The 27,490-nt window shown below is 46.0% G+C and overlaps 1 protein-coding gene across 1 annotated transcript in view; it reads left to right on the top strand.

Annotated features, from left to right (window-relative positions):
- Positions 1-7,158: 7,158 nt before the first annotated feature.
- CUEDC1 (CUE domain containing 1) overlaps positions 7,159-27,490 on the top strand; it is a 1,101,926-nt gene continuing 1,081,594 nt past the window's right edge. Inside the window, exon 1 of the mRNA XM_078679741.1 lies at positions 7,159-7,277. The gene's annotated coding sequence lies outside the window, so the exon portion shown is untranslated. The remainder of the gene's footprint in view (positions 7,278-27,490) is intronic.

Here is a 27,490-nt window from a genome sequence, read left to right as displayed (position 1 = left end):
AAGCCTCGCTGAGGAGCGATACAGCCCCCACCTGTATCCTCGACCCTTCACTTACTTCCTGCCTCACAGTGCCCGGCTCAGCCTAGCTCTGCCTCTGAGTCTGCCAAGAGTATGTTATGATTCCAGTTATCAGTTCAGCCCTCCTTCTCTGCATTCCTAAGCTACTAAACTGCATCAATAATTTCCGTCATTGTCTAGCCTTTACGTCTCCATGTAAGAGAAATACTGCATTTAATGGTCATTTAATATTCTTCATCACGCACTACATGTAGAATAATGCATGCTCTAGTCTTAGAGTCTGTTCGCCTTTACCCCGATAACTTTTGGATTCTATCAACATGTTCTCTAAACATCAGATACTAGATACTGTTTAGGTACATGTCGCCCTGACTCTCCAGACTTCAGTCTCTGCTCCTAGCACAGAGTTCGTAGCCCCCAGCTTCTCCTAGTAACACGTCATTGCCAGTTTGCGCGCACCATCAGGTCAGAGGTCCCGGCTCCTTAGGTAGCCCCCTCCATGTTTCCGCCCCATTCATGACATATTCTGTTACGTTTGCATCACATGTCTATGTATACGCCTCTGTTACACCTACTTTCACCCTTATCTTTCGCGACTGCTACGCGTCACACCCTTTGCTCCACCCACTGCTCCGCCTATCGTATGTATTGTAATGCAACTGTTTTAGTATATATGATCGTGCACTGTTATTAAATGTTACGCCGATTACGCCGATTCCGATCCTGCCCCCGGCAGCGCTGCCATCCTATTCCTGTGCAGGTTGTCCTGTTCCTGTCCTTATGCTGTATTAAACCTGCAAAACTCCTACTACCTCGAATCTTGACTCTTATTTATTGAGCTATCTGTTATTCATTTATTTATTCAAAAATAGAGGTATTATTTATTTATTTACCACACGGTGGTAAAGAGTCTCCCTACACTGCTTGATGATTTTCAGTGGGCAGGTATCCAGAGGGGATCCTGATTTGATCTTATTGATCAGGATCTCCAGATCTTGTAGGGCCAGCGAAGGAAAGGAGTCCAGGGTGCACAATGGGGAGATGTCTGTAGTATTCATATTCATCTCAACCCAAGTGACAGATGCACTAACACAGACTCTTTGTTCCTCGAGGGCCAGATGGATATCCTGTATTTTGGTGTGGAACATGGTTTGGCAGTTCGGGCTGGACTGTTCCCATGAGGCATAGCGTCAAGACTGATTTGCATATGGCCAAGTCTGACCTGGGGTGGCGTGGTGAGCAAAATAACGATGGATTAAACACAGATCTGTGACTAGGGGTGAATGTTTTGCCAATGTGCAGCATTCCGTCCATCATCTTGTGTGTTTTGCCTTTCCCTGGAGGTCAGGAGTTCTGGATTGTTGTATGTCGTCAACTGGTTGCAATGGCTCCCCACAGGCAGTTGTGGACCACCTCTAGATAACGACAGAACTTTTTGTTGGGCAGCAACATGAACGAGCTCAAGTCCAAACAGATTCCCTCACAGAGGCTTAAATGTATTTGGGCAACCCTTGACACAGTGGAGTTCAGACCTTCTCATCTGCACCAACTAGTCCTGGACACTCTGGATGTGATCCCAATGTTTCAGGCTCGATCCAGGTAAGAGTGGCTTTGAGGCTTCTTGGGCTCTTCGCCTTGTGTGCCCTCTGCACCAGGTGTCACATGCATGCTCTGCAGCAGAAAAAGAAATCTTAATGGCCCCAGGTTTGAGCCTGCCTTTCCAACACCACGAGGTCTAGTAGGAGACTACTCGAGGTGTACAGTGGCATCTGAGTGATCACAATTTCTCATGTGGCAGGCCATTCTCCTCCCATCCACCCCACCCCCTCTCAGAGCTGAGTGGTTATGAAAGGATTACTGCTGGTAGGGTGAGGGTCACATGAGTGAAATCGGAGTAATCTGGCCTCTAGTGGAGGGCTGGTTCCGCATCAACTTACTGAAGCTACAGACCATTTGTCTGGTGGTGAAGGTCTTCCTGCCATCCATCAAGGGGTGTCTGGTGTGGGTTCTCGGTGTCCGTATTACCGCCAAGTGGTACTGCTGTCAGCAGAGTGGAGTGGGGTCCGGTGGCAGGAGGCTTTTCACGTCTGGAGGGGCTGAGAGCATCTTTCTGGGTGCTGACCATAAGGTGGGAATCCCTGAATGCTAGTGTTTGAACTGAGCAAACATCATCAGGAAGATCACAAGTGGCCTCAGCACACCTGAGGTGTTGCATGGTGTTTTACACCAATGTTGGGAACCCTGGGTAGATTTGTATGCCACATTTGAGAGCAGTTTCATCAATGTTGCACATTGGAGTTTCTACAAGAACACGTTTAAGTATGTTATGTTAAAAGCACTTGTAGAGCGTGCGTACACCAAGCGGTTTCATGGCGCTGAGAGCGGGAGGGGGCAACAGTTATACAAGACAAACACTTTACTTAAATGCCTGGGAGAATAACAGGGTCTTGAGAAGCGGTCTGAACTGAGGGTAGGAAGTGACTAATCTCAGACCAGGAGGGAGAGTGTTCCAGAATTGCGGGGCAAGGACTGAAAATCTGAGACCACCGTGTTTTTTCCGTTTGAAAGTGGGGATACTGCGCAGGTTCAGATGGGGGGAGCGCAATTCACCAGAGGGGGTATAACGCTGAATCCTAGAGGATATTAATGCAGGGCCACTCCCAGCAAGTGCTTTAAAGATGGTGCAGCCCAGCTTAAAGGCACATCGTTTAGCCACCGGGAGCCAATGTGGAGGCTCTTCAGTAGGGGGCTGACATGTTGATATCTAGGTTGATGATGGATCAGCCTTGCTGCCTGGTTTTGTACCAGTTGTAAGCGATGGAGTGGATATGCAGGAATCCCGACATAGAGTGAGTTGGCATAATCAATTCGGGAAGTGACAAGGGCCAGGGTGACTAGGGTTAGGGCCTGGGTGGTCAATAATCTGCAGATCTTCCAGATTCTACGAAGCTGGAAAAAGCAGGCAGAGACCACCGCGCTGATCTGGAGTTTCATAGATAGGTTGTTGCTAATTATAACCGTGAGGCTATTTACAGATCCTACTGGGCAAGGGAGACTGCCTGGAGTGGGGGCCAGAAGAAAGAGTTCTAGGGATTGGCCATTCCTCCAGTTAGGATCAACTCAGTTTTATCAGGGTTAAGTTTTATTTGTTTGGCCTGCATCCAATTTTAATTGATTGGCATACATCCAATCGCTGATAAAACCCATGGTGGATTGAAAGTTGGAGACTGAGGTGTTAGAGGAGTCCATGTCAAACACCAGCTGGAGGTCATCGGCGTAATTGAATGCTTCGACCCTTCTTTGGTGCAAGGACCAAATCAAAGGAAGCAAGTATAAATTAAAAAAAAGGGGCGAAAAGGAGGAGCTCTGAGGAACCCCGCATGTCAAGTTAATTTTCTTGGTCGAGAAATTGGCACGGCGAACTGCCTTGAAACGGTTACAGAAGAAGGAGGAAATCCACTTCAAAGCCAACCCTGTATGCCAGCACTACTGACACAGTCGATCGGGATCCCATGATCAACCGTGTCAAACGCAGCAGATAGATCCAGGAGTACCAGAGCCTGAGCGACATTTTTGTCAGCCCATCTGCTAAAATGACTGACTCCGTGGAGTGTGCTGGTCTGAAACCTGTCTGGTGAGAGTCGAGGAACTGGGATTGCTCAATGACAGAACGGAGACAATTCGCTACGTGGGCCTCACGGATTTTGCTTAAATAGGGGAGCAGGGAGATGGGGCGGAAGTTACTAAGGACCTGGGGATCGGAGTTGGGTTTCTTCAGGATCGGGACAATTACTGCATTTTTTAAGGTGTCTGGGACAATGCCTTCATTGAGAGAGTTATTCAGAAGTGCAAGGGGCGGGCCAGGGCATGTGAGAACGGCCTCCTGCAAGATATGGGGTGGGCAGCAGTCAGTAGGGGACCATGATCCAACTTTTTAAAGTAATATACAGAATTCTTCCGTAGAGATCGGGGGCATCTGGTCAAGGAGAGGTTTTTTTGCAAGTAATAGGGTGCGTAGATGGGGGACTGAGAATTGGAATACTGGCTTTAATGGTGGTGATCTTTTCAATGAAATAGGAGTTAAGGGAATCACACAGGGATTGCAAGGGGCCAGGTTTTGCCATCAATCCGTCTGGTTGGGCAAGTTCGTCCACTATGGAGAAGATATCCTTGGTCTTATTAGCAGAGTTTATTATCTTAGAAGAGAAGTAAGCTGCTTTAGTCTGAAGGATGGAGTTTTTGTATTCTTTAAGCAGGGTTACATAGGTGGATTTGTTCTCTGAGGCATAGAACTGTCTCCAGCTACGCTACGCTTGCCTTACGTCAAGTTTTTTTAATTTAAGGTCATCGGAAAACCAGCGTTGTGCCTCATTGGGACGCATGTGTTTAGTTTTTTAAAAAGGCGCAATAGTGTCGCTAGCTGATTCAAGCCATAGTTTGATATTAAATTCTGATTACTGAGGAGCTCTTTTGGCGCGGTGGCTTCTAATAGTGTGCAGAAATTGCCGATATTGGCTCGGTTCCAATTTCTGGCCAGGTGGTTTGATTAGGGAAGCATGGGCCGCGGTGAATGTGATACGCTGATGGTCTAACCATGTGCATGGGGAAATTGATAGTTGTGAAATTTCCACATTGGAGGTCCAGACTTGGTCCAACATATGTCCCTTTACATGAGTGGCCTTGTTCACGTGCTGAGTACAGTTCATACCTGGTACAAAAGGGGGGTGGTGATGGACGGAGCATCTGAACCAATCAAACACTCACACCCAGTCAACAGATCTGGGTTTAATCCATCACCGTTCTTTAGCCCACTCGGCAACCCCAGTTCAGACATGGCCATATGCAAATCAGTCTGACCCTGTGCCTCATGGGAACAGTCCAGCCCGAACTGCCAAGCCAAGCCATGCCTTCAATATTGTACAAAGTGGTACAAAAGTGGGTGGTGATGGACGGAGCATCTGAACCAATCAAACACTCACACCCAGTCAACAGATTTGGGTTTAATCCATCACCGTTCTTTAGCCCACTCTGCCACCCCAGTTCAGACATGGCCATATGCAAATCAGTCTGACCCTGTGCCTCATGGGAACAGTCCAGCCCGAACTGCCAAGCCATGCCTTCCCTGGACCGGAAACAAGCTTCCGAGGACCGGTTTCTGGCATTTCAGCCGTCTTCAGCCCGGCTTGCTTGAATCCAGTGGCAAAGTGAGCAAGGGACTCACGTCTGAGCATACCCTGCCAACTTATGGCGAACAAAGTGGTACAAAAGGGGGTGTTGATGGACGGAGCATCTGAACCAATCAAACACTCACACCCAGTCAGCATATCTGGGTTTAATCCATCACCGTTCTTTAGCCCACTCTGCCACCCCAGTTCAGACATGGCCATATGCAATCAGTCTGACCCTGTGCCTCATGGGAACAGTCCAGCCCGAACTGCCAAGCCATGTCTTCGCTGGACCGGAAACAAACTTCCGAGGACCGGTTTCTGGCATTTCAGCCGTCTTCAGGCCGGCTTGCTTGAATTCAGTGGCAAAGTGAGCAAGGGACTCACGTCTGAGCATACCCTGCCAACTTATGGCGAACAAAGTGGTACAAAAGGGGGTGGTGATGGACGGAGCATCTGAACTAATCAAACACTCACACCCAGTCAACATATCTGGGTTTAATCCATCACCGTTCTTTAGCCCACTCTGCCACCCCAGTTCAGACATGGCCATATGCAAATCAGTCTGACCCTGTGCCTCATGGAAACAGTCCAGCCCGAACTGCCAAGCCATGCCTTCCCTGGACCGGAAACGAGCTTCTGAGGACCGGTTTCTGGCATTTCAGCCCGGCTTGCTTGAATCTAGTGGCAAAGTGAGCAAGGGACTCACATCTGAGCATACCCTGCCAACTTATGGCGAACAAAGTGGTACAAAAGGGGGTGGTTTGCATTTGTTACAGTTCATACCTGGCAGAAGATCAGTAAATTCTATGGAGCTGGCACTCTCCTGGGCATCGGAGGGCCAATAGTTAAAATCTCCAATGATAATGATTCTAGCATAGTTAATGACTAGTTGGGTAATCATTTTGCCTAATAGTTGGGGGAAGTAGGGCATATGGTGAGGGGGACGGTAGAAAAGAGCACATATGAAAGGGCACTGGAGTGATTCGAATTTTAAAATAAGGCTGTCGACCGAGGGTATGCATGTGATCCCTAATGACGTGAACCAGAGTTTTTGGTGAATAATGGGCGCAACCCCTCCTCCATGTTTACCCGTGGGCCTATTGGTCTGAAGTATATAATAGCCATTTGGGAACTTCTGCAAGAATATCAGGGATGGATTCTGTAGTGAGCCAAGTTTCGGACAGAAGAATGTCGGGTTTATCAGAGTCTATGAGCTGAAAGATTTCCAGCTGATATCTCACCATAGAGCGGGTGTTGAGGTAGCTAATAACGAGACTTCCTGCTTCCTGACTCTCAAAGGGTTTGAGGTCCTGTAGACCCTTGTGGGCAGCGGGGCGTTCCTGGAGAGCAGGCAGATCAGAGAGACTCTGTGGGTGAGAATCCCTGCTTTGTGAGCCTGGGTCATGGTGTCAGCACTAATAGGCCAGTTGTCATATAACCGAGCCACAAAATGGGCATAGTAACTCGCCGCGGACGGGTGCAGACGGGCTTGCCTTTAGTGCGCCTTTGGCGCGTCAGCTGAGCACGGGGAATTGCATGTCGATTAAATAGAGCTGGGAGAGTGAGAGCGCTACCCGGATGGCTCCACCCCTAACCACCCCCAGCTGCCTAGTTTTGTAGATCGCAAGCGCCGGCACCCTCCACAACAATTGGGGAAACCCCGTGGTGGACCGGAGTGCTGGCGTACGTCACAAGAGAGAAGCGAGTGAGAGGTGAGTGAAGGAAGAGCAAATGTTAAAAACAGTTTGCGCGATCTATTTAAAATACAATGTGAGGCAGTTCTAAACAATTGATTTTTAAATACAGTGCAATGCAAGACTTCCTGTCTCTCGGCTTAGTAGTCAAGCGAGACCGTCAATTTCAGCAGAAGCGACTGGCATGTGTCTGAGCGCCTCTGCTGCGCGCGGGGAAAGGCATGCCGATTAAATAGAACTTGGCGAGATAGAGCGCTACCCAGATGGCACCGCCCCTAACCACCCCCAGCTGCCTAGTGTTGTAGATCGCAAGTGCCGGCACCCTCCACAACAAGCGGGGAAACCCCGTCGTGGACCGGGGTGCTGGCGTACGTCACAAGAGAGAAGCGAGTGAGAGGTGAGTGAAGGAAGAGCAAACATTAAAAACAGTTTGCGCAATCTATTTAAAATACAATGGTGCATTCTAACTGGAATGGATGTCTTCCCACCACTACCTCGCCTGTATAGAGTTCTGAAGAGGATCAAGAACGACCCAGCACAAGTTGTCTACAAAACAGCTACCTCGTTTACTTTCTGCTTGCCTTAAATCCTTACAGGGCGCTGCTGCCTTTTGGCTAGTTTTGCGCCATAGAAATACCACATACAGGGCCGGACTGGGAATCACAACTGGCCCAGGCAAAGCGCTAGGCCCGGGGGGGGGGGGGGGTGTTTGTGGGTGCCTCCGAGCGCTTTGCCGGGGCCGGTTTTCGGGCGATTTTGGTACAGGGCCGATTTTGCAAAAACGGTCCTGTAACAAAGACGGCCCCCAAGGGCCCAAAACCGGCCCCCACCCGTGCGCCTCACCGGGGGATTGCCCGGTGCACATACCTTCAGGTGGTCCGGATTAGGCCAGGGGATTTTGGTATTCCGAAATTCTTGTGAGAATCTGTCCTCCAATCAGACTACGGCGTGCGGAGGATCAAAAGGATTTCTGGTGTCAGCAGCAGGACAGGATGCTCTACCTGAATCTATGCAACTTACACTTCCATGTGTGAAGATTGAGTGGCAGCAATTAACTTGCTTTCAGTGTGCTCCGTGTGGTAGTAGATGTTATCTTCGCTACCAGACCACTCTCCCACAAATCCATTTATGGCAGGCACTGGGGAACATTTGTAGCTTGGTGTGGTGTTCTGGCCAAAAAAGCCTTTACAGGCGAAGCTGTCAGATTCCTTTGGTTTATTCTGTCTTCTGCCTGGCTTTGCAAAGGGCACTGTAAATTATTTTTTTGAGGGCCCTTTGGGCAGTTCTGTATTTACTAAACTAATCGTCATTGTTGAAGTTATCTGTTGTGATGAGATTTCCTAAAGATTTAACGCAAATGTTCACCCTCAAGCCGTTGGTCCTTAACCTTGCTCTTAATTTCCCTCTGGTGTCCCTTTCAAGCTACGGTGTAGTTCAGACACTCCAGCATATCGAGATTCACACATTTTCCGCAATTCTTTTAAAGCCTCGCAATGCCCATGTAATTAAAGAAACTTGCGGTGAACAATGAAAACAGCCTGCATTTTCTCAAGTTTGTTTTGTTGTCCCCTTGCTTCGTTTTTTATAAAATAAATAAGCAATTTCAATACAATAGGTCTCGCATTTGCGAGAGTTTAAGCAATTGGCCTAGGCATTGTAAATGACTGCTTTTTATTTACATGTTTTTAAAAGCAACACTTATATAAAAGGCTTTGTCATTTCTAATACCGATAGCTCAAACTCTTGCAAATGTGAGACCACTTTCATAAGGGCCGCACCCCTTTCTTTAGATACTGCTCACCATATTACGGTTACAGCGAGCAGCGCGTAAATAGCGGGACGTGGCCAACATTAAATGAAAGCGTGGTATAGGGCCCTTTCACAAAAAAAAAAAGTTTCTGCTGCAAATGAAATAAATAAGCGTGGCTGTAAATTAAATAAAGCCGTCAAAAAATAAATAAACGTGTCCTCTAAAGTGAAAGCGGACCTCGCTGCAAATGAATAATTAAATACATTAATAATAACTATATAAGCGGGCGGCGTGCTGTGACGTGTGTAAATTGGGGAATGTCATTAAAGAAAATAGTGCTCACTGACTAGATAAAGCAGACTGAGTAGCACCACATGTAAAAAGTCCAGTCCTTATGGTAGGTCACAAATGCGGACAAGGCGGTACCAAGGAGGTCTCTTATTTCGAAGCTGCACCACCTTCAAAATATGTACAGTCAGATCATTTCATATTGAGTCCATATTGAAGAGATAGATGAGATTCTTTCTTTAAGTGCTTTTTATTGTTCTTTATAATTAAGTCACCGCCGACTCGTTTCGTTCTGCAAATCAGAACTTCTTCAGGGCATTCTCAAGTCTCTCAGCAAAAAATACAAATTGTAATGCTATGAAACTGTAATTTCCTCTTTATTATAAATGTTAAGATTGTGCTTTCAATTCTGATGATGAGCTTGACGTCCTCAAACAACAATCCAACAGCTCCAAGTATGATATAATGTTATGATAATCAATTCGAAATGTCCAGTCCGTTTCATATATCGGCTCTTCTCTTGGCAACTTGGATCTATCATATCCAGGTTGCCAAGGGAAGAGCCAGCACAAGTCGCGCTGTATCCTCCCGAAGCTGTCAAGCATGCTTACTGGCAATCTGTTGAAGTCCGCCAACAAGGACTTTGAGGTACTTACTGACCTCTAAGAACGGGTAAAATTCATCCAGTTTCTCACCAAGAATTGTAGCAAGTCACATAATTCTATTTAGGTCCTGAAGAAAGTCCCCCTGACCCTCCTGGGCAGACCAAGGGCTGAAGCATGTCGACCTTTTTTGGACAACACACGCACAAAACTGTTTTTAGACAAATTCGATACCTAGACCATTAAATAATCTTTAATCTAGGTAAACAAGATTTTTTTTAACATCACCACCTTGCTTCACACTCACTATGGCACTGTTCGTCACCTACCTTCTCGTTGATCACTACTGTAATAACCAGTGGTTCTCCTCCGGATGGAGGAGGCATACAACTAAAACCAAACCCAATGATGATGCTGTCTCGTTTTTAATATAAGACGGAGAACCAAGGTATACCGCCTCAGGATTTGAGGATGTGAATGAGGGTTTTTTATTGATGACTCGGATGATTATTGCAAACCCTGGTTACTCCGGTCAAGTGATCCATTCCTGATTGATTTTGAATCTTTAGTTAACAGCCTTTATAACCAAATTCTGACCCATTATATTTGACTTGTGTTCAGCTTCCACACAGAATGTAAACTCCAACACTTTGAGGCCTGCTGCATAAGAGATATGATGGGAGTACATTCCCACACATATCCCAGCTCAGGCAGGAGAAAGTGCAGTTAGGGAGATGGACGGGAAGGTGAAGAGTAAAGTAAAATGATTATTGAAGCACGTCTACAAGTGAATGGAGGCAAAATGAAAGGGCACAGAGGTGCAAGAAGTGTGGTGTATACACACAAAAGGATAGTGAGGGAAGCAAGGTGAAATGGCACATGAAAACAAGGAACAGAGTTATATTGTATGGTAATTGCATTTATATAGCGCTTACTACGCCTAGCGAGGTCGAAGTGCTTTTTCAGCGTGTAGCACGCTACTCCGGAACCCATAAAGGATTAGTGTGAATTTGAATAGTGCAATATGAAATACATTTCTGTGGTGGATATGTAAGTCTGTTATTTGGAATAAGAACAGTGGAGGGATAGAAGAGGAAAAAAGTTTTCATTTGTATAGGTCTTGATATCCCTGCTGAGGCATTAACGCGCTTGTAGGCGAGTAGCACACTACTCTGGAACAAAAAAGTGGTGAATTAGACTGGGGAAGTATGAAATTAATTTGAGCGGTGGACATGTTAGTCTATTTGGATTGAAAAGGATAGTTGAGGGATGGAAGTGTTTGCATTTATATAGTGCTTGCTTCCCCTTAATGAGGCGTTTAAGCACTTTTTGCCGGTTAGCACGCTATTGTGGAACCCAAAACAGGATTAGCGGTGAATTAGTATAGGGAAATATGAAATTAATTTGAGTGGTGTACATGTTAGTCTGGTATTTGGATTTGAAAAGGAATAATGGAGAGATAGAAGAGGGAAGGGTCTAGAACGTTTTTTTTTATGTCTAACCATACCTTAACCACTTTTACAAAATATACTGATAATAAACACTGCATTAATATCTGGGCTTGGCCCCCAACAGTGTCATACCACTGGGGACAGCCTTCTTTTCACCTTGCTATCTGAACCACCGCCACATCAATGATCTAGTGGCCATTTGGGAAACTGGAATCAATGGGAATGGTTTTTAAACCTGGTCTATGAATGGGACTAAGTTGTGTGATCTTAGACATTCATTTTCTATCTTTGGTTATCTTTACAAGATTGGAAGAATTTAAAATTCGGCTTGTCGTGTAGTTCCTACAAATCTATATAGGATCTACATGTTTAGACAACATAAACTATGGGGTTGGTATCCAGACTGATTCCAAACACCCCCAAAGGATATATTAGTCTGTAGACCAGTTAGCTCACAGTGCCCCCATAAGTCGCACAATCTTACCATGGAGCAAAGTCTGGCAACTATTGAACATGTAAACGCTGACCCCTCAGGGATCGTGGAAACAGTACAGTACTTTTTGCTCAGTCACTCGTGCTCACTCGTTCTCATTGTGATATACAGACGTTTTCAATAAGCAGTTATTGAACCAGCGTCATTCTAGTATAAAATACGTGTGCTGCAACAAATATTAGAAACAGATACATCCGGTTATAAGCACCAACATAGTAAATAAAAGTATAATTCTACCATGGTGCTAAAACAATGAGTATATGCAGGCATATAGATACATCGCAGTAATCATGAGTAATCCTAGGATGCAAACCCTAACTAAATGTACATAGCTTCTATGTAGGTGCATAGCCAAGAATCTCCCTGGGAAAGAGCTAACCCCAATACCTGATGGGAGAGAACGAAGGACTCCTTCTTGTTCTCGAGTTTGACGACCCGCAAGGGATGTCAAACCACTGCGTGCTGGAGTGTGTGTGTGTGCAGAGACTTCAGCGTCTCATGTCAGCATGGAAGCTTCTCCTCTGGTTTGCCCAGCGAAGATGTGGTACTTATATACCTGAATGGTACCCTCAGGGGTTCTACCTAAATGTGTCATGGTACTGTCGGCCAAGGATGACGAAAGTGGTGAATTTTGTACAGAGTTATTATGCAGAAGATTGTAATTCTGCTGTGATACTAAGAATTCTCATGCATAATAAATTAGCCTAGTTTTCGATGAAAACCACACAACATTTATTCGGTACCTAACTAGGTAAAAGGTCAGCACCAGAGCTGGTGGTTAGATTGTATCCAGATAACAGCCTTACGGTTGATATACCACCTGGGCATGTGAACAGAGGGCAATGTTTGTAGCGTCCAGCTTAATAATAGAATGGATTACAATTGCGATTGTCCATGTTGAAGAATAGACCAATCCTGTTCTATCTATGGCAGAAAACACAATGTTGCCCAGTGAATACATCCTGAATGTTAGTGTGGCCATGCCATTATCGATCACTGCCATTTCTTGGTTAACCCTGTCAATCTCACGCAATCTCTCTGCAGCTTCCTGTTGAGAGATTTTCCATACTTCATTGTAAATAGCATATAAAAGCATTTCTGACGTGGTTTCTGGGGACCTAACAAAAAATCCCTAGATTCCATGTCATCTGAGAGTAAAGTCAAGTGTTGCTTCACCTGGGACAATGTTGAGGTTTTAGCCACTCTAGGCATAAGTTCCCAACACTGTAAGATGTCACCACCCCTGATTGTTCTTGTTGTATGTAGGGATGGTCATGCCAACCATCCCATCCAATTGGGGTCTAATGAACTGTATGAATCATCATGTAGAATGTCATCTAGCGTAGCCTCACTATGTTGTGTACAGTTGCGCCACCCCTCAAAGTCCAAGGTGTTTTCAGGTCCTTAATCTTGGCTAGTCCAAGACAGGAAATGTGTTTCACTGTTATTCAGGAAGATAATCTACTGTGATATGAGACATGCTCTAAATAATGCCTCTGTTCCCTAAAATTGCCAATCTTTAGTCCCCAAGACAGATTTTCAGTCTATGGTGTCCCCCAAAAGTCAAAACCCTGTAAAGACCGCTGTGAAATAAAGGGAGTATATCTGTTTCGTGTTTGTGAGCATATTTTTCCTTGCAAGTGTAGGCGCAATCTTATTATAATATGATGTTGGGTCTGAAGTGCTAAACCCAGAAAAAATTTGAAAACTTTTGTGCAAACATTTGTAAAGTACCTTTCAGTGGTGTCAGGCAATGTTGCAGTTGATGATAGGTGAAACAATTACGTGTTATACTTGCTTTGTGCAAGAAATGACCATAGTGTTGGTAACAATACATGGTGTCAAAATTAGATGCATCATCATACAATTCATTACTAGAGAATGCAGCAGATTGTTCAAAATCAGACAGCATAGAATTTACTGTTTCAAATTTCCAATCATCAGAGAAAGTACTGGCAGTGATGATACAATTTAAAGGAATTTTAAACCAATGTGGTATTTTCAATAGTTCAATGGGACCAACTACATCATATAAAACCATATCCCAAACGTATACTTCAGGAACAGGAACTGCTGTAATGTTCACAAAGGACAGGTCTTTTTGTTCACGATGAGATTTATGTGGTTTCAGGACCAAGTTCACATGTGGTAGTGTGGAGCGTTTTGGGAGATGGTGTCCATTCAGGAGCAGGAAAAAGACAGTCACTACACCTATCCAGAGTACTAGGAAAAGTAAACCAATTACAATTCAGAGCAATAGCCAGGGAGAAATAAAGTAATTCTTTTTCAGCCAAAGGTAGAGGCCATACATTTTTTCTTTGTGGAAAACAGAAGCTGACGCGACTCAGGTTCACTCGGATCCAGAGGAAAGGCGTCAAAATCAATTAAATAGCCAGACGCTGTTCGATCTGTCTGTGGTAGCTCAGCAGGTTTTGTAGAACTGCCACGTGACTCATTTTGAGACATATTTACATAGATGTCAGTATTAAGCTAAATTGATATCTGTGTTTCATTGTTTCTTAGTTGTTGTTCGATTTCAACAGGCACGAGTTTCATTCCATTGTTAGTAACTCCATTACTCCGTATAGTAGAATCTTCAAATGTTATTAGTCTTTCTGTCTGAACTTCCTGAATGGAAGCTTGAGGAAATCGGCGGCTACCCAGGAGTCCACGCAGCTTGCTGTTCAGTATCAGCCACATAGTGTGGTTTAATCAGATCGATGAAGACTAATCTCTTTTCTGCCAGCTGTTCTTGTTCCTTCGACAGCCAGGACAGGTACAGGTTCTAATTATTTTTTGCCCACAATTATTTATCTGACCAGGTCCCCAATCTTAGGGACCCAGGCAGATCTTGTCAGAACAGCTTTTACTTCCCCAGTGGCTGTGCGTTTTACTTACACGTTGCTTTGTAATGCCTGGAATTCATTGGGTTCCGCTGACCCACGCTACCTACCTGCACCTGGCCGCTCCCTGGAGGAGATCTGGGAGGAGACCACTCCACGCCTGCTGGCCAGCTTCCCCCGCATGCGAGACATGTCGTGCGAGACCAGCCTGGCGGCTGCACGGCACCAGGCACAGCACATCCCGCGGGTCAACCTGGAGCCCGTGGTGCGCATCCGCCGTTTCCCCATGGCCTGCCTCTAGCGCCGCGAAAGGACTGTTTACACACCTGAACTGCACTTTACCGACAGTCCTCCGAGCCATACCCAAAGGCTTCGGCATCCAAAGATGCACACTAGAGTCAGACGAATAGCACAGCACCCGGGTACCCGGGCCACCTGGGGCCTGGATCCACAATAGAACATCCCGGATCTAGCCCCACCGTCTATGGGGTAGATCTCTAGCCGAGGGTCCCAAAGGAGTGCGGGCTTTCCTTCATGGCCTTGTGTGAAACGGCCTGCCTGAACTGACTACCCTCGGGGGATTTTTGTATGAAACGGCCTGCCGAAGAGGATTTATAGACACTGATTGCCTCCTTGGAGTTTGTTCTTCCGCATTTAGCCCACACATGTGACTGCTTAATTTGCCCTATCACTGCATAGTTGGAGATGCTTCAGAGTGACGGTCAAGTGATGTGTCTGGGAACTGACGGCGCAAAATGGCAGAGCGTGAACAACCACTATTTTGTTTATTTCTTGTCCTCTCCCTCGGTTCGTCGGACTTCATCCTGCCGACCCTCAGTCATTGCTCCTCGGCTGGACGGCCTTATCTTTTTCTCCCCCCCCCTAGGTCCCTGTCTCTTCTATAACTTATCTCATCTCCCTCCCCTCCCTCTCTCTAACCCCTTGGATGTCTTATTCCTCCGTTCACTCTGTTGATAAGTAACATACAATCATTTTTATCCTAATCGTTGTGATAATAGAACCCTGAGTTAATTTACTATTGGGCATAGTTACAACTCTAACCACTAGTATATGTAGTTGCTCTTTGTACTTGATATCACCATTTTGTGATTCTGAGCTTTTTTTTGTTGGCATTTATCTCCTGAGTGACTCTACATTGTACTCATTTCCTTTTTCTGCTATCCGTATCTCTTCCTTGTGGGACTCTTCAACTCGCTGACTCCCTCCCTTTGTCCTCCCTGACTCTTGCCTTTCGTGGATCCTGTCTTTTTCTGGATCGTTAATTTATCCGGGTATTGTATGTGTTATCTTTCAGTAATTAATGCAATTTTCTTTTGCCGTTTGTTCCCCCTCTGTTGACCTGCGAGTTCCGACCCTCTTCCTAACCCCCTGTCCCTTGTTGCCCTTTTACTAAGCACTCCTTCCCTTGTTGGGGAAAGATCCAACTACTTTTACTCTGGAGTCTCAGTGATGCCTCTGAGAGAGTCCATAGCGTCAAGGAACCACGCACAGCTGAGGCATAGTATGGCACCCCTTACCAAAGCACTCCCTCTCCCCTTGTTGGAGAAAGATCCAGTAGGTAGACCTTGGAGTCTTAGAGACCCCTCTGAGAGAGTCAACCGTGTAAAGAACCTTCCCCCCTCTTTTTATGCTCTCTCTCACCCTCCCCTACCGTTTTCCCCTCTTTCATTCTTTGTCTGCTTCCCCTGCTCCTTTCCCCTCCCCCTTTATCTCTCCCCTTGCCTGCTACGCCCCCTAGCCCTCTGTCCCTTGTGCCCTTTAACCAAGCACTCCTCTTGTTTCTATTCAGTAACATTCCGATGGTGTTGTCGAGTCACTTTTTCAAACATTTGCAATCCTTAATGGTCCGGCTGGCATGGGCTGGGAAACAGCCCAGAGAGGCATGGAAGATACTGGTTCGACCATACGCTGAGGGAGGCCTGAATGCTCCAGACCTGGAGCTTTATTACCGAGCGGCGCAAAGCGCACACGCTTATCATTGGATACACGGCCCGGTGGACATCCCTCATATACGCATTGAAACGATAGTCGCGGACCCTACACCTTTACCCGCTCTACTGGCCAAACCCTGTGACCGCAGAATGAGCTATTTAGATTCCCTAAATGCAGTTACGCACGCGTGGCATCACATGATGGACATTCAAGCTTGCAGCTTACTTTATGTTCCCAAGGCACATATAGCCCGGCGCCCCTGGCTGCACCCATGCAAGGATAAAGGAGTCATTGCAGCGCTTAGCGCACTGAAAATACATACAATGGGCGATCTGTTCTTTGAGGCCAGAGCCCTCTGCTGGGACGAGGTTGAAACTGATGACAATCCTCATTCACTTTTATCGCGCTTCCAGTTCCACATAGTGAGACACGCTCTTAGTAACCTGCTAGGTGATGATTTAGAAGAACCCCCTACAATTAAGGCCTTTGAATGTGTGGTCAATGCGAAGTCCCCTGCTAAATTAATAACCAACCTGTATAGCATTGCCTTCTCTGAAAAAACTGCGGAATACGCTAAACCGAGGCTAGCTTGGCAAACAGATCTACAGATTGATCTGGGGGAAGAGATCTGGCAGTATTGCTGAATGGCCGCCATAGACTATTGCACTTCAAATATTTGAATAGAACTTACTATACACCTGAGAGATTACACAGATATGGATTGAGAGACAACCCTGGATGTGAGAGATGTGGGGATCATGTTGCTGATTTTACACACCGCCTGGTCTTGCCCGGCAATCCTAACATTCTCGCACTCAGTAGACAAAGAAGTGAATGAGATTACACAGCTTACACTGACACCAGACCCATTGCTAGCCATATTGGGCTATTCCAAACCCTTGCGACAGGCTTACAGACGACTGGTAGACATGGCCTTCCTCCTCGCTAAGCGATGCATCGCCATAAGATGGATGCGAGGTCCAACTCCTACAATTGCACAGTGGACTAAGGAAATGATATATTGTAGTACACAAACGGAACTCAACAGTGACCTACTACACCCCGTAACAGACCCAGAAACCTTTGGTCCATGTTTCTAGATAGACGACATACAGACAATGACACAGGCGATGAGAGTGAAACTGATCTGACGAATATCGATACACGGACTGGAGACGTGGCCGACACCACGCGGACGGTACAGCCCTGATACGTAAGGTGCAGGGAGAAGGAATTGATACAAGAGGAGTGCCACTGGAGACACTTCGGATAGGTTGGAAAGCTAATGGTTGGCCGAGATGGTTACAACCCCCCTGGGGTGAGATATTGAGTTTTGTGACATTGTCATGTGGAAAAGATGTTTTTTTGCATTTCTACTTTTTTTTCTGGCCTTCTGTCTATGTACACCGTTTTCATATTTACAGCTGATTTATATAGGATTATGATTGTGATGGATGTCCCTTTTGATGAAACACCAATAAAACAGATTAATAAAAAAAATAGGCACTCCTCCCCTTGTTGGGGAAAGATCCAACTTCTTTTACTCTGGAGTCTCAGTGATCCCTCTGAGAGAGTCCACATGTGATAAGGGAGCCCCTCACAGTTGAGGCATGATATGGCTCCCCTTGCCAAAGCACTTCCTCTCACCTTTTTGGGGAAGGATCCAGTAGGTAGGCCTTGGAGTCTCAGAGACCCCTCTGAGAGGGTCCACTGTGTAAAGGGAGCCTCTCGCATCCAAGTTGGGGGAATGATATCACTTCCCCTGGGATCACAGCTTACTGGACTTTGGATACAGCTTTTACTCATCTACCGGTTTGTGCCCCCTGTCACCCTCCCCCTCTTTCATGTTGTGTCTCTCACCCTCCCCTTTCCCTCCTTCATTCGCTGTCTACTTCCTCTGCTCCTACCCCTTCCCCAGAATCGCTCCCCTTGCCTACCTTTTCCCTAACGCATATGCCCTTATTGTTTGTCTCGACCAAACATGTAACTATGTAGCTATGCTCTAATAACTGTATAACCTTTGTAACGTTGCAACCTGCCACTATGGTCTGACACTCATGTAAAGTGTTCTGATACCTCCGGGTCTAGCAAGCGCAATATAAAACCGTTCAAATAAAACAGCCAAACTATCATCAATGTCAAATGCTTTTTTATTCGCCACTGTGCTGCCACATTCAAGGACAGGTACCCACATTCTAGTCCCAAACAGGACTTCGTATGGAGTACGGCCTCCTAGGGAACTTCTTGGCATGGTATTAAGTGTCCTCTGGACCCCATATAGGTGATTGACCCAATTGCCACCGGAACCTAATACACTTGCTGGTATGGATTGCTTTAAGTCCCGTTTTCTTTTTATTTCCCTTGGGATGATAAGGAGAGGAGTACCTCAAGACCACACCCAAACTTCCCATAGCGTCTTTGTAAGCCCTAGAGCTAAATGTAGGGCCACAGTCAGAATGTAATGTGACAATTGCGTTAGTCCCTATGAAAACTCGTTAATCCTTTAATAGAGTTTGAGAGTCAGCAGAGCGCTGGGGCCAAACCCACAGGAATCTAGAGAATGAATCCACTGCCATCAAGATATACTTGTAAGCTCCGTCAGATTGTATGGGGTCGCAGTGGTCCAAATAGACACATGCAAGAGGTCTGTATGATATCAGTAGTGGTGTCTGTGATGGGCGTGCCACGGTGGATCCCTATATCTGCTGACAGATATCACACTTAAGGACGAAGCCCTTGGTCTGCTTGGTAAGTCCTGACCACCATTAACGTGGTTTCAATAAGGAAACTGTTGCAGTAATACCTGCATTGTGCTGAACCCAGACCGTTGTGTGCAGCTAGTCTGAAACCTAATTTGCGATCCATGTTTGGTATCACTCTATCCCCCACTCCTGGAACTGTAGCATATAGAATGTTTTGTGCATCAAACTTGTAGGAGTACTTTAGTGGAAATCCTTTTCGCAAAGCTGGGCTTGTTGTGGGGATTCTGCACATGCATAAAACTATGCGCAGGAAAACAGGACCTCGGTGTATAGGGGTTGTACCTTCCTACCACCTTAGTGCCTAAAATCCCAGAACCAACTAGCTATAGTGTCTCATTCGTTCTCCGACAAAATCACAAAGCTACAAATGATTAGACAACCCAGCGCACAACACTCCCGACTCTCTCAGAATTCGCTGTAGCAAGACATACCCTTTCGCTCACTCACTCGTACTTGTCCACAATAAGGCTAGTCAAAGTTACTGCATAGTCCAAAATATTTATTTGAACTATTGTGCTCTATAATGCAGTATATGAGCCACTACCAGCAGCAAAATGCATAAACGAAGCACAGTTAGCATTGTTACAATACCATAGAATATAAAGGGGGATGTCATTATATATAGACAGTGGAAAAAGGACTATATGGCCTAACCACACTCCCCTTGGTAAGTTGAAGTTTATTACATAAAGGAAGATCTCTGGGCTTTGTCAGCAGACCCCATACCTTGGAGCCAAGATAGTAGCTTTACATCATAGGAACAGCATAGCTCTTCTCCAAGGAAAGGTTTCCCTCCAAGTGTGTGTGAACAACATGCAACTCCGTAATATCAAAGCAGAAGCTCTCAAGCAGTGCAGCTGTATGTAGCATGTTTTGTCTAGGTAATGGGGACTCACCAGAACAGAATAACAAGGGGCATGTTTTTCGACCTTGCACATAGTGTTCACCAAGAACAGCAGAGAACGCAGAAAGCAGACTGTTCTCATGTGAAAGATAGAGTCTTGCAAAATAAAGTCATGTAGTAACGTGCGCAAAAGCAGCATCATGGCAGCAGAGTTCATGCTAACTTAGCAATGTCGAGAATGACCTTAAGGGTCACATAACACCCTCCCCCTGGTAAAGTCATAGTGCCTAGACAAATGACTAAAACAAAATTCAAGGTTAAGCAGAGTACGGAAGCGCTTAAAATAAAAAACAGATTTGTGGGGGGGGAAAATGTATATATAAAAAAATGAAATTCGTGGGGAAAAATTGTTGTTTCATGAAAAACGGAATGAAGAAGGAGGTGGTAAATCCATGAAAGTACGTGTACCTAAGAATGCAATTTGTTCCAAAAGGCCATCTCTATTTTTAGTAGAAAAAAGGGATGCCATCCAATTAAGTATGTCGAAGGAACAGACATGCTCTTCGTATTGTGTAGCTTTCAAGAGCATATCTGGACAACTTGTGTGATATTCAATGAAACTTCGTTGTAGGATGTTCTGCGCAGCCGCACAGATATCCCATTCAGCCAAGATTCCAAGTGCGGCAGCACGTGCCATGTTGCCATTCCCATAACAAGCCCGCTCATGGGTCTGTAAGGGACGCATTAACTGGTGAACATCTGGGCCTGTACATGTCGTATTCAAGAGGCATAAATCCAAAGCCCAATAGAAGGGGCACCGCTGACAGTAGAACACAGGTTGCATGCAAGTGAAGTAGGCAAAGCGAAAAGTCAATCTAAGCGTCGCTAATGGTACAGTTGCACTTGGCCTGGTCTGTGCATTACCACATGATGAGCAGTCATTGCCTAGTAGAAGCAGAAGGATCAGTATTCCACCTGCAAGCGCCAGTAGCAAAGGAAACCCTCTGAATATGCTAGAAAAGATAGAATGAATAATAGCTGGTATTACTCCAAATATCGTCTGAAAAGAAGTCACAAGGTTGTATACCACATTCTTAAAAAAATGAGCAAGCCCTTTAGTGTCAGACACATTAAATATTGGGTACATAAGCTCCCAAAAGTGAAGTGGGAGGTTAGTGTTCAGAAGTGACTGAATCTTGTTAGATGTCCTAGCAACCTGCAACTCAAAGGTCTCTCGAGCTGAAGTGAGGGCCAATTCCTGTTGGAACAAAGGCGCTTTTAGCCTGCTCAATTTGTTGAAATCTGTTTTCAAAGTTGGAATGGAAGGCCAAATCGAACTATCTACTTTCCCATGCGGGGGTGGAAAAAGCGCATTGCCACAACAAGTAACACATTGTGAAACTGTTACTAAATATGGGATTCCTGCCCGTATACCACAGCAGTCGTGGTTATTCAGAATGAGATAACTGCTGTTTGTAAGCAAAAGCAAGAATTATTGATGGTGCGGGTTAGGCGCCAATACATTACTAGCCCTGTGCAACTTAACGTGTTTACAAACTAGAGAATGACCTACTGTATAATCGCAGTCCTCACTGGTTAGAAAAACTTCCTTATCATCCCGTTGACATCTATAAGTGAAAGGAAGTGACCAAAATTAATGGAGAAATTAACTACCTAGGGGCTCAAAGCATCCTATCAGAAAATGTTTTATACATGATTTAAATTGAAACAAAGAAAATGGAAGAGATATTACCCCATGTATTAACCAAACAACCAAGTCCGTTTCCGCCACAGAGAATGGCAAGGGCTCTAACAGTTCAATGTGTAATAGCGTGTATGTAGAAATCTTTCATGGACATAAATTGCTGTTTATCAGTTAAATTAAAAGGTGAAAACGAAGCAGTAGCATTTAGGTCATCCAAGTGGACTTTTCACATTTTGAGAGTTTGTAACGTCCATGCAAACTTCATTACTGATCTTAATTGATTCTGACCATCATACAACATAGATACATAATTCTGAACAATATCAATAACAGATGACACAATATTATCCAAGGTGTTAATGCGTGAGGACAGTGTACTGATGCTATTGTTTACCACGGCAAGAACTTTTTCAAAATTTGCCTGATCGATTTGACGCAGACGTAAAGCGGCTTCCGCCTGCGAAGGTTTCCAGATTTCATTATAAGCTGCATATAGAATTCTCTTGTTTCTAGGGACTCTGGGACCCAAGATAAAATCATCCAAATTAATGTCGCTCGACAAGAGCGATAAATGTTGTATTACTGCCGACAAAGTGGAATGTTACAACCATTGTTGGCATAATTCACCTACAGAGTATTTGGTGACTGTGTTTGAATTTGGAAAACGAGGATCCGGTCTATTCTGCGGGAAACCAGGAGTTACATTATAAAAACGTAGTTGGCATTTTTCTGAATTTGTTGGCCAGACCAACCAACTTGATTGGTCAATTTTAGAAATATTAAAAGTGTCATTGCAAAATAAAGCTTGTACTACATCGATGGTATAATTAGCCTGTGTGCTTCAATTATCATATTCCGCTAAGGAGGGGATTGATGGAATGTCCACATTTTTAGCAGTCGTCAAGCCAAAACAAGCAGTCTGGTGTATTGTCATTTAAAAATGAAATTTGAGTCGAAATTAGGCAGGCACGATGCAGAGCTTCAGTGCCCTGAACCTGCCATGCTTTAGTGCCCCAAATCGATTTTAAATCAGTCAATGGTATATTTCCAGCGTTCATAACCTCGTTTTGCCAATTCAGTTCTAAAGGAAGTGGAATAGATCAATTTAGTATGGGTAAGAGTAAATTTAGGCTGTGATGTTGAATGCAATTAAAAAAATATGACTCTGGATTAGACGTGTTGTAATCAGTAAAATAAGCAAATGTATCCCGAAGTGTTTTAGAACTCCCATGGATGGGAGTCGGACAATGTTCCTGTTGGGTGTAATTAAAAACAGGTCGTAATGTGCTTGTTTTGTGTAAGTAATGATGCCCATAATGATGATACCAGAATAAATCGGCATATTTGGCAGAATTTAAATACAAATCTTCAGCATCAAAAGCAGCATATTTCAAATCAGAAAACAGTGAATGTACATCTTGCACATCCCAATCATCAGAATGTATGTCCTGTGTTACCACATCTCCTAAGGAGACGCAAAATACATCCGGTATCTTAAGCACTTCCGTCAGACCGTGGACTTCAAACTCTACTTTATCCCTCACTATGCCATCTGCAACTGGGAAAGTCGAAATGTTTACAAGAGCTTGATCACGTTTTATGATATGGGACGATGTATGAGGTGCCAGAACTCTGTCGACCAAGTTCACAGCAGAGCGTCCTGGCAAATAATGACCATTGATCAGTAATAAAAAAACAGTCACAAATCCAATCGACTTGGAGGAAAATCAGGATAAGCACCAACCAAATGTAGGTCCAGGGTGTGACAAGGTAAGTCTTCTTGAACCACGAGATAAAAATATACAATTTTGTTGGTGGAAGAGCCAAATCGGAAGACGAAGAGGATGAGTCAGAAGAGAAGCTGGCATGATCTCCAAAGTAACCGCTTGAAGTTCTGTTAATTGGAGGTGGCAGTGCTGGGTCAGCGTGATGTTGTCGAGGACTGATCAGCACCTCACTACTCGACTAATCTGTAGGATAAGTGTACTTGACGTCTGTATTGGAGGATGGTGGTATGACAGGTGAAAGGTCAATAGCAGTGTTCATCACTCCCTCAACCACACTGCATTAGTGGAAGAGGATGAAGTCAGCGGATTCAATAAAATTGCGTTCCATGAAACAGCAGGCGTGACACTATTCAGAATCAGCCAAACGCTGTAACTTGACATTGTCCACAGAGATGTATCTGTTTTGCTTTGTGACCAGATAAAGGTAGTAAAATGACTGTACAAGTACCCTTCAGTCCAAGCACTGGAACCGGCGTACAATAAGAGGGACCGCATTCTTTTTTGTCATCCAGCTTTTCTCATACCTGATCCCCAATCTTTGGAAGCCAGCCGGAAACCAGAATCAGCAGTGCTGCATCATTGGAAGAGGGCAAATGTTCAGTTGCATAGCTGTCACGGGTATTTTGTAGATCCTGTAACATAGTAGAATTATTATCTATGTCAAAGGTTGCGGCAGCCGCCACAACGTCTAGACCATCAAGGTCTGGCACAAACATATCAGAGATATCTAGCCGCAAATTCCTTAACTTAGAATATCCCCAGGCATCAGACTAGATCCGCAAAACTTTTTCCCCAGCAGTACAAGGAGTGCAACGCCTGCCGGCGGCTGAAACTGAAGTCCCTGCGGGAACGTCGCATGAAGGTGCAGCCTGCCCGGATGTCCCATTCGAAGTCATGAATTCCGCCGATGTCCTCGTGCGGAGGGGGTCGGTTCGGGACAGGTCATGGAGTTGTTCCAGCAGACAACGCTCTCCTGCAGAAGGTAAGCACAAGAAAAGTTACAGAGGTCATCGACCTCACACGACGTCGGGCCCATTGCTCCCGGTCTTCACCAGACACGGGCCCTCAGGAGTTGACCCCCACTTACCAACCATTTCCTGGAGCTGGGGTGACTCGAGCCCAGATGGAGGCCTATTCTCGGGCCTTACTAGCCATCTTTGGGTCACCCCCTCTCCCTGGCGAGTCTTTGGGCCCCATAGAGGGGGTAGGGGCGCGGATCGGGATTTCGCCAGCGGGTTCGCCCTCGGCACCGGTCGAGCACCCTGACTCCGGTACCAGAGTCGCTGCAACGTCGAGAGACAACCCGGAGGGGCGTCCTACTCGCACGTCCAAGCCTTCCATGTCATCTCTGCACAGCCCTGTGAGGCTCCCTGCGCCGAAGCGGGCTGAAGCTGCGGCACAGCCTCAAATCCGAGTCAACTCCGTTCCTCTCCTCAGGTTTACACCTCGGTGGAGGTCGTGTTGACGCCAGTCCAACGCTGGACACTCGAGACTAATTCGGGGTTCATCGACATTGAGACAAAGTTGTCTCAACGACGATCAACTCTGGTGCCATCCTCTGCCATTCATTGGTTAGTGGAGGATGTGGAGGCCGAATCTGAGGAGGCCCCTGTAGGTTTGCCACCCCCAGGGTTGTTTTGCTGTCCTTCTGGGCGGGACTTCATGCACTGGCAGGGCCTTGGATGTCCTCAGGCTGTAGAGCCCCCCCGTTTTGGTGGCAGGATTAGCCTCATGCCGTCCCCTATGGAGGACCTGTAGTCACAACCTCGAATGGCCACGGTGGCTAGTGTGGCTTTTGAAAGGGTAGTTTGCAGGGCTAGGGACATTTTACAAGTGAAGACACCCTCCGTCCCTCTGCCCTTCTGATCCCTTGCTGTATTTACTCCACAAGGGCGCAGTGGAAGTGAAGCCCTTTTTGACTTTGGGTGAGTGTTACAACGGTCTTCTGGGGACCTGGGCGATGCCCTCTTCGGGAAACCCGGTGGATCATACTGTTGCACATAGACATCGCCCTGCTCCAGAGGACCTGGTCTGTTTGTCTCTTCGCTCAAGGGCAGGTCAATCAGTCGGCTTCAGTCTCATTGCCTGCTGCCCCTCCTCCTTACTCCCTCCCACTTGGGAGTCTCGATGGCTGGAGTGGTGTGGCTGACATATATTTAAGTCCACCAGTGTTGGCCATAGATCCCTGAACACGTCTTGCGTGTTTACACAGGCTACTTCTGGCCTTTGGGACTCGGTCGAGCACCTCCTTCCCTCCCTACCAGATTGTCCTCAGACTGACCTGGAACGGTTGATTTGTGATGGCCGAGAAATGGCACAATTTTCCATTCTGTCAGCCATGGACACCACTGATTCGGTGTGTCGAGCTATAGCCCAGTCAGTTGCTCTGCACCGCCATGCCTGGCTGTGCGAAGGCTGTTTCCCTGCCAACGTCCAGGAGCGTCTTAGAGATTTGCCCTTTGATGGGGTCACCTTGTTTGACAGACATGCTGACTCGCGGTTCAACGTCTCATGTCTAAGTTTCCATGAGTTCCATGGTTTGTAGTCCTTGTTGTGGACTTTGGCTTTTAGTTGCAGTATTGTCATTGCTTTTCTGGTGCTCCGTCTCTGAGTTCAAGAGGTTATTATCCAGACGGACTGTGCGGCTTTTGCCCTCTTGTCCTTCTTTTGTTACAGCTGGCCACCTGTTGCTGCATTTCTTTTTTAGCACTCTGCCTAAGAGCTCAGCTCAAGAGATGTCCCTTGCTTTGATAGGGATGTGCCATACCCTATGTGGGGTACTTGTTGGCTATTGTATAGCTGCTCTTCCTGGCACAGGAAGTTTCACGGCTCCTGCGGAGTCTTCTTAGGATACTTCTTTTTTGTCAACGCTCTTCCTGCTGTTTTAGGACATCCCCTCTAGTGAGGCCCACGGGGTTGGTGCAGTTCTCTCCTGGGGGTTATGTGTTGTAGTCCACGGTTGGTCCTTAGCTCTTTCTTGTCTCTGTGGAGACACACTTCCCCTCATGGTTTTGCCAAGCTTGGCTCTCCCCGGCGTGTTCTTTCGGCTTTTCCTGTGTTTTTCTGCCTGCGTTGCCTGTCTTAGATGTAGGTACGTGTCCCTTGGGGGCCTGTTGATCTGTTCCGTCCCAGAACAGTTTCTTCCGTATTTTGTGTGGATTCAACATGTGTATACACACAGGATATGTTAGCTGTCGCAGGGTGCCAGCGATGTACCTTCCGCCCCTGTCTTGGCTGCATTCTCCTCTCAATTCTTGGCACTGTGTCCTAGTGGTTAAGGGCTGTCACTCTTATTCCAAAGTTCTGTTTTCCACTCTAGGTGTTTCACTGGTTGTGAGTTATCAATCATAACTAAAGGCACTGTAGCTTTCTTTTGTGTATATTACAGTGCAAGTATTCTTCTTCAGGATACTGGGGTCATTATACCGTGTCTGTATGGGACTGTATATATCCTTTTACTGACAGACCTCTGTCTGTGTACTTCTCGCTCCTTCCTCGAGAGTATAGTGGTCAGTGTCCCGCCTGTCTCATGGGGGCCACGGTTCTGTCCCCATCACTTTTAGGTGTTTTTTGACACTGTTGTGTCCTGCTACGCTTCACACTGGTGCCATGTGTGACTTCCCTTTATCTAGGGCTTGCTCTTCGAGTTCTCCCTTGTTTTCCATTTTCTCTTTCATTTGTTCTCTCTCTCTCTCTCTCTCTCCCATCCCTTTCTCTCTCTCCCCCCTCTCTCTCTCCCATCTCACTCTCTCTCTCACTCTCTCTCACTCTCTCACTCCGTCATTCTCTCTCTCTCTCTCTCTCTCTCTCTCTCTCTCTCTCTCTCTCTCTCTCTCTCTCTCTCTCTCTCTCTCTCTCTTTCTCTCCCTCTCCCTCTCCCTCTCCCCTCCCCCTCTTTGCTTTTGCCAGTTTCCCTTCGCCGTTTGTACCTCTGGGTACGGTTGGCTGGTTGGCTACCTGGTGCTGTGCCACCTCTTTGCCGCCGCATGCGTGCTGTTGGTGCTCCCATTCCTTGGGCTTTTGCATAGCTGTAGTGTGGTTCTCACGGTACACTCTGTCTCCTTGTGTGTCTCCTATCATCCACTTACCTGTATCTCCTGGCATTCATGACTCTGTATATCTCTGCACGGTG

This window comes from Lissotriton helveticus, chromosome 3_1 (assembly GCF_964261635.1).
Source record: "Lissotriton helveticus chromosome 3_1, aLisHel1.1, whole genome shotgun sequence".
In the NCBI taxonomy this organism is placed as follows: domain Eukaryota; kingdom Metazoa; phylum Chordata; class Amphibia; order Caudata; family Salamandridae; genus Lissotriton; species Lissotriton helveticus.
This window is presented reverse-complemented; position numbering and strand designations above follow the sequence as displayed.